The sequence below is a fragment of the Oncorhynchus keta genome, unplaced genomic scaffold (assembly GCF_023373465.1).
Source record: "Oncorhynchus keta strain PuntledgeMale-10-30-2019 unplaced genomic scaffold, Oket_V2 Un_contig_15370_pilon_pilon, whole genome shotgun sequence".
In the NCBI taxonomy this organism is placed as follows: Eukaryota; Metazoa; Chordata; class Actinopteri; order Salmoniformes; family Salmonidae; genus Oncorhynchus; species Oncorhynchus keta.
Genome location: NW_026279276.1, coordinates 1 through 7,500, shown reverse-complemented (window position 1 = coordinate 7,500; position 7,500 = coordinate 1). Strand labels below are relative to the sequence as shown.

The following is a 7,500-nucleotide window of genomic DNA, read 5'->3' as shown; positions in this document are numbered from 1 at the left end:
CTCCTCTCTCTCTCCTCTCTCCCTCTCCTCTCCCCTCTCCCACTGTCCCTCCCCCTCCCTCCCCTCTCTAGTTGACCCCCGTGGTGCCCGCCACCTCCTGACTTCCCAGCATTCCTTGCCAGGGATCCCCGTAGCGCTGAAACAGACCATTGACCTACGCACCTCCATGGACGGCAAGTACAAGGAGATTGCTGAGGTGAGTAAGATAGTGGTCCTTCTGTAGCTCAGTTGGTAGAGCATGGCGTTTGTAACGCCAGGGTAGTGGGTTCAATCCCCGGGACCACCCATACGTAGAATGTATGCACACATGACTGTAAGTCGCTTTGGATAAAAGCGTCTGCTAAATGGCATATATTATTATTTATATTATATTATAGAAGGATGGACTTTAAAAAAACATTTACGATTTCAGCCACACAAGTGGATAAACTGCATTTAAAATAACTGAGGATAATACAACAACAACAACAACAACAACAACAACAACAACGGTTTATTTCCAAACAAGCTCTAAACATGCTACTCTCTCTGTGTGTCTGTGCCCGTGTAGGAGCTGTTCTCTCGCAGCTTAGCAGAGCGTGATATGCTCAGCGCCCCTTATGAGTTCCCTGAAGACAGTCCCATAGAACAGCTGGAGGAGAGACAACAACGACTACAGAGACAGATCAGCCAGGATGTCAAGTAAGAGAGGGGGAGGGGATCGATGGGAGGGATCGATGGAGGGAGGGATAGTGGGAGGGAGAGAGGGAGAGAGGGAGAGAGGGAGAGAGAGAGAGAGAGAGAGAGAGAGAGAGAGAGAGAGAGAGAGAGAGAGAGAGAGAGAGAGAGAGATGGATGGAGGGAGGGAGGGAGATATAGTGGGAGGGGGGATGAAGGGATGAAGGGAGGGATGGAGGGAGGGAGGAGAGAGAGAGAGAGAGAGAGAGAGAGAGAGAGAGAGAGAGAGAGAGAGAGAGAGAGAGAGAGAGAGAGAGAGAGGGATGGAGGGAGGGAGATATAGTGGGAGGGAGGGATGAAGGGATGAAGGGAGGGATGAAGGGAGGGATGGAGGGATAGTGGGAGGGAGAGAGTGAGAGGAAGGGAGGGAGGGAGAGATAGTGGGAGGGAAGGATAGTGGGAGGGAGGGAGGGGGGATAGTGGGAGGGACAGAGGGAGGGGAGTTAATATTCAGTCCTCATGAATCCCAATGGGATCATGTTGATGTCTCTAAAAAGCTTTTCATTATGTCTTCTTCAGGTTTGAGCCAGATATCCTTCTGCGAGCCAAACAGGAGTTAATGAAGACTGACAGCGCTACTGACCTAGAGTGAGTACAACAAGGAGACTCACATTAGCTCTGCTAGCTACTGATCTAGAGTGAGTACAGTAAGGAGACTCACATTAGCTCTGCTAGCTACTGATCTAGAGTGAGAACAGTAAGGAGACTCACATTAGCTCTGCTAGCTACTGATCTAGAGTGAGTACAGTAAGGAGACTCACATTAGCTCTGCTAGCTACTGACCTAGAGTGAGTACAGTAAGGAGACTCACATTAGCTCTGCTAGCTACTGATCTAGAGTGAGTACAGTAAGGAGACTCACATTAGCTCTGCTAGCTACTGACCTAGAGTGAGAACAGTAAGGAGACTCACATTAGCTCTGCTAGCTACTGACCTAGAGTGAGTACAGTAAGGAGACTCACATTAGCTCTGCTAGCTACTGACCTAGAGTGAGACCAGTAAGGAGACTCACATTAGCTCTGCTAGCTACTGACCTAGAGTGAGTACAGTAAGGAGACTCACATTAGCTCTGCTAGCTACTGACCTAGAGTGAGTACAGTAAGGATACTCACATTAGCTCTGCTAGCTACTGACCTAGAGTGAGAACAGTAAGGAGACTCACATTAGCTCTGCTAGCTACTGACCTAGAGTGAGAACAGTAAGGAGACTCACATTAGCTCTTCTAGCTACTGACCTAGAGTGAGAACAGTAAGGAGACTCACATTAGCACTGCTAGCTACTGACCTAGAGTGAGAACAGTAAGGATACTCACATTAGCTCTACTAGCTACTGACCTAGAGTGAGAACAGTAAGGATACTCACATTAGCTCTGCTAGCTACTGACCTAGAGTGAGAACAGTAAGGATACTCACATTAGCTCTGCTAGCTACTGACCTAGAGTGAGAACAGTAAGGAGACTCACATTAGCTCTGCTAGCTACTGACCTAGAGTGAGAACAGTAAGGATACTCACATTAGCTCTGCTAGCTACTGACCTAGAGTGAGAACAGTAAGGATACTCACATTAGCTCTGCTAGCTACTGACCTAGAGTGAGAACAGTAAGGAGACTCACATTAGCTCTGCTAGCTACTGACCTAGAGTGAGAACAGTAAGGATACTCACATTAGCTCTGCTAGCTACTGACCTAGAGTGAGAACAGTAAGGATACTCACATTAGCTCTACTAGCTACTGACCTAGAGTGAGAACAGTAAGGAGACTCACATTAGCTCTGCTAGCTACTGACCTAGAGTGAGAACAGTAAGGATACTCACATTACCTCTGCTAGCTACTGACCTAGAGTGAGAACAGTAAGGATACTCACATTAGCTCTGCTAGCTACTGACCTAGAGTGAGAACAGTAAGGAGACTCACATTAGCTCTGCTAGCTACTGACCTAGAGTGAGAACAGTAAGGATACTCACATTAGCTCTGCTAGCTACTGACCTAGAGTGAGAACAGTAAGGATACTCACATTAGCTCTACTAGCTACTGACCTAGAGTGAGAACAGTAAGGAGACTCACATTAGCTCTACTAGCTACTGACCTAGAGTGAGTACAGTAAGGATACTCACATTAGCTCTGCTAGCTACTGACCTAGAGTGAGAACAGTAAGGAGACTCACATTAGCTCTGCTAGCTACTGACCTAGAGTGAGAACAGTAAGGAGACTCCCATTAGCTCTGCTAGCTACTGACCTAGAGTGAGTACAGTAAGGATACTCACATTAGCTCTGCTAGCTACTGACCTAGAGTGAGAACAGTAAGGAGACTCACATTAGCTCTGCTAGCTACTGACCTAGAGTGAGAACAGTAAGGATACTCACATTAGCTCCCTAAGCGTATACAGTGGGGCAAAAAGTATTTAGTCAGCCACCAATTGTGCAAGTTCTCCCACTTAAAAGATGAGAGAGGCCTGTAATTTTCATCATAGGTACACTTCAACGATGACAGACAAAATGAGACAAAAAAATCCAGAAAATCACATTGTAGGACAAACGTTATAGAATAAAACATTATTATGGTGTGTTAGATACCTGAAGGAGCAGAGCCAGGCATTCATGGACCTGTATCCCAAGGAGATGGAGCGGGAAGGAGAGAAGGAGTATCAACGGGTCTCCATCTCTGGAGAGGAGAAATGTGGGGTAGGTCACAGAAATATCCCCCAAACAGCCATTACCGCTTATATATGCCATTTAGCAGACGCTTTTATCCAAAGCGACTTACAGTCATGTGTGCATACATTCTACGTATGGGTGGTCCCGGGATTGAACCCACTACCCTGGCGTTACAAGCGCCATGCTCTACCAACTGAGCTACAGCTACAGCTTCCAACCACGGTCAACACATGTTACCTGTTTCCTGTCCGGAAGTAGGAGGCTAGAAGTAGGACTGGCAGAACTAACTTGTGCCCTCTCTCCTCGCCCCCTTCTCTCCAGGTTCCCTTCACAGACCTGCTGGATGCTGCTAAGTGTGTAGTGAAGGCCTTGTTCATCAGGGAGAAGTATATCGGCCTGTCCATGCAGAGCTTCTGTCGGACCACAGCCAGCTACCTGGAGGAGCTCAGTGACAGACCTCTAGATATGGGTATCTATGAGGAGATCCCGGAGACTTCTGTTACTGCAGGTAGAGTACACACACATACATAAATACCTACATACATACGTACACACCTGCCTACATACTTACATCCATACATACCTACCTACCTACCTACCTACCTACCTCCATACCTACATACATACCTACCTACATACCTATCTACCTACCTACCTACCTACCTCCCTACCTACCTCCATACCTCCATACCTACCTCCATACCTACATACATACCTACCTCCATACCTACATACATACCTACCTACCTACCTACCTACCTACATACCTACCTACCTACCTCCATACCTACATACATACCTACCTACCTCCTACCTACCTCCATACCTACCTCCATACCTACCTCCATACCTACATACATACCTACCTACATACCTACCTACCTACCTACCTCCATACCTATCTATCTACCTACCTACCTACCTACCTACCTACCTACCTACCTACATACATCCAGAATGCATCACATCCAGCCTGATTGGGAGTCCCATAGGGTGGCGCACAATTGGCCTAGCATCGTCTGGGTTTGGCCGGGGTAGGCCTTCATTGTAAATAAGAATTAGTTCTTAAAAACCTCTTAAGGATCCGCCCCTTCTTTTCAATTATCACCTAAAAATGACATACCCAAATCTAACTGCCTGTAGCTCCGGACCCAAATCTAACTCCCTGTAGCTCAGGCCCTGAAGTAAGGATATGCATATTCTTGATACCATTTTGAAAGGAAACACTTTGAAGTTTGTGGAAATGTGAAAATACTGTAGGAGAATATAACACATTAGATCTGGTAAAAGATAATACAAAGAAAAATACATGCGTTTTTGTTGGAATTTTGTACTATCGTCATTGAAATGCAAGAGAAAGACCATAATGAATTATTCTAGCCCAGGCGCAATTTACACTTTGGCCACTAGATGGCAGCAGTGCATGTGCAATGTGCAATTGCATATCTATACAAAATGTTGTATCAAGACTGCCCAAATGTGCCTAATTGTTTTATTAATACATTTTTAAGTTCATAATTGTGCACTCTCCTCAAACAATAGCATGGTATTCCTTCACTGTAATAGCTACTGTGAATTGGACAGTGCAGTTAGATTAACAAAAAATGTAGCTTTCTGCCCAAATCAGATATGTCTATGTCCTGGGAAATGTTCTTGTTTTTTGCAATGTCATGCTAATCACATTAGCGCACATTTGCTCAACCATCAAGAGGTTTGGGACACCGATCTGTAGAGATCCTTAAGAGGTTTTAACTGACTTGCCTAGTTAAATAAAGGTTCAAAAAATATATGAAATGAATACCTACCAACCTCTACCTATCTACCTACATGCATACACTAACAGGTGGTAGGTAAAGCAAAGCAGCTACAGATGAAGAGGTGGTTTCAAATGTGCTATTCCCCTCTGCCTCCTGCTAGAATAGACTATCTGTCAGTGTAGGATTTCATCACTGAAATTCAGCGTGAAAATAAATGTTTAGTTTGGCTCTGTGCATTCCAGTTCCATCCCAAATGTTTGGGTATATAGAATCTCTGTGTCCGACGGACACAAACTTGATTAACGTTCTATTTGATTCTATTCTATTTGATTCTATTCTATTTGATTCTATTCTATTCTAGACTTAGACCAGACGGTCCATCCTCCTGTCTCCGCCACACACCCCTATGAAAACCAGGACCCTGCCTGTATGCCTCCTGATATAGGCTACGGCTGCAAGATGGTAAACGGTGTCGTCCACATCTACACAAAGAAGGACAGCATGGACACGTGAGACGCATCAATTAACTCTCAACATATCATAGTGTTAGACTTATTATAGCACCTTGTAAAGGCTCATACGTGCTTAGATAAATTGTTACCGTGGTTATAAACATGCAAATGCCCAGCAACCGTACATCGTAGGTTGTTATGAGTTCATCATTATGAAAATACTATTTGTGACAGTTGCCTTTAAGTTTGCCGGCTGTGTGCTATCGAGACGGTGTTAAAGGCCTGTGTACTGCCATGTCAGGTCTACAGAGTTGGAGCTGCCCTACCCAGACCTATCGGAGTACATCGCTGATATGAACGTCATGACGGCCCTCATCATCAACGGACCTGTGTGAGTTAACGTACCTCTGATGGTGTACATGTGGTAGTGTTGATTCAATCCGTAGCGCTGAAGACTTGCGCTGCAGCGTGACAATGTTCCCGCATTAGAAGAGACTGTATTTACGGTAGACACGGCATATGTCGGCTCAATTGCAAGTTAACTTTCAATTTAAATCGTGCTACAGATTGAACCAAACCTAAGGTTTCTGTTATGGACATTCTGTCAAGAAACAAATCTTCTCCAGATACAAAACATCATGAAGACAGAACCGTCTGTCGTCTGTCAGTTACTCCTGACGGTGTGTCCGTGTTCACTTCCTGCCTTCACAGGAAGTCGTTCTGTTACAGTCGCTTACAGTACTTGAGTTCTAAGTTCCAGATGCACATCCTGCTGAATGAGATGAAGGAACTGGCAGCTCAGAAGAAAGTTCCTCACAGAGATTTCTATAACATACGCAAGGTGAGTCCTCAATTAGTGTGTTGGAGAGGACCAGTGAGACGCCTATACTGTCCTCTACGCTAGCAGAATCAGTGATCTACATATCATCTTGCACCCTAAATAACTGCTCATTATGTGACCAAGATTTTCAAATATGCACAGATGCATGCTCAGGCCGATGCCCTCGAAATGTTGCGTATTTCTTGAGCCTCGGTCTGACACTAGGCCGTCATCGTAAATAAGAATTACTATTTTACTAGGCAAGTCAGTTAAGAACAAATTCTTATTTACAATGAGGGCCTAGGAACAGTGGGTGAACTGCCTGTTCAGGGGCAGAACGACAGATTTGTACCATGTCAGCTCGGGGATTTGAACTTGCAACCTTCCGTTTACTAGTCCAACGCTCTAACCACTAGGCTACCCTGCCGCCTTTTAACTGACTAGTTAAATAAAATACATACATAGAATATTCTATCTTCATTTTGATTGATAAAGTGCCACATAACAGCTTCATCTGTGTCTGTGTCTGGTTCCTTGTTGCACACCCAGGTGGACACCCACATCCACGCCTCGTCCTGTATGAACCAGAAACACCTGCTGAGGTTCATCAAGAGGGCCATGAAGAAGTATCCAGGGAGATCGTCCATGTGGAGAGAGGCAAGGGACAGACGCTCATGGAGGTGTTCCAAACCATGAACCTCACAGCCTTCGACCTCAGTGTGGATACACTGGACACACGCCTGTAGTAGTGCTGGAGAAGGAAAGGGAGAGGGAGAGGGGAGAGGGAGAGGAGAGGAGAGGGAGAAGGAGAGGGAGAGGGAGAGGAGAGGAAGAAGGTCTGAATGAATGAAATATTCTTATTAAATACTTTTTTCTTTACAGAGTTGAATGTGCTGACAACAAAATCACACAAAATGATCAATGGAAATCAAATTTATCAACCCATGGAGGACTGGATTTGGGTCACACTCCAAAATTAAAGTGGAAAACCACACTACAGGCTGATCCAGCTTTGATGTAATGTCGCTTAAAACAAGTCAAAATGAGGCTCAGTAGTGTGTGGCCTCCATGTGCCTGTATGACCTCCCTACAACACCTGGGC

At 45.2% G+C, this 7,500-nt stretch overlaps 1 pseudogene; it reads left to right on the top strand.

Moving 5' to 3' along the window:
• Nucleotides 1-71: 71 nt before the first annotated feature.
• On the top strand, nucleotides 72-7,144 carry LOC127918963 (AMP deaminase 2-like; annotated as a pseudogene).
• Nucleotides 7,145-7,500: the final 356 nt, after the last annotated feature.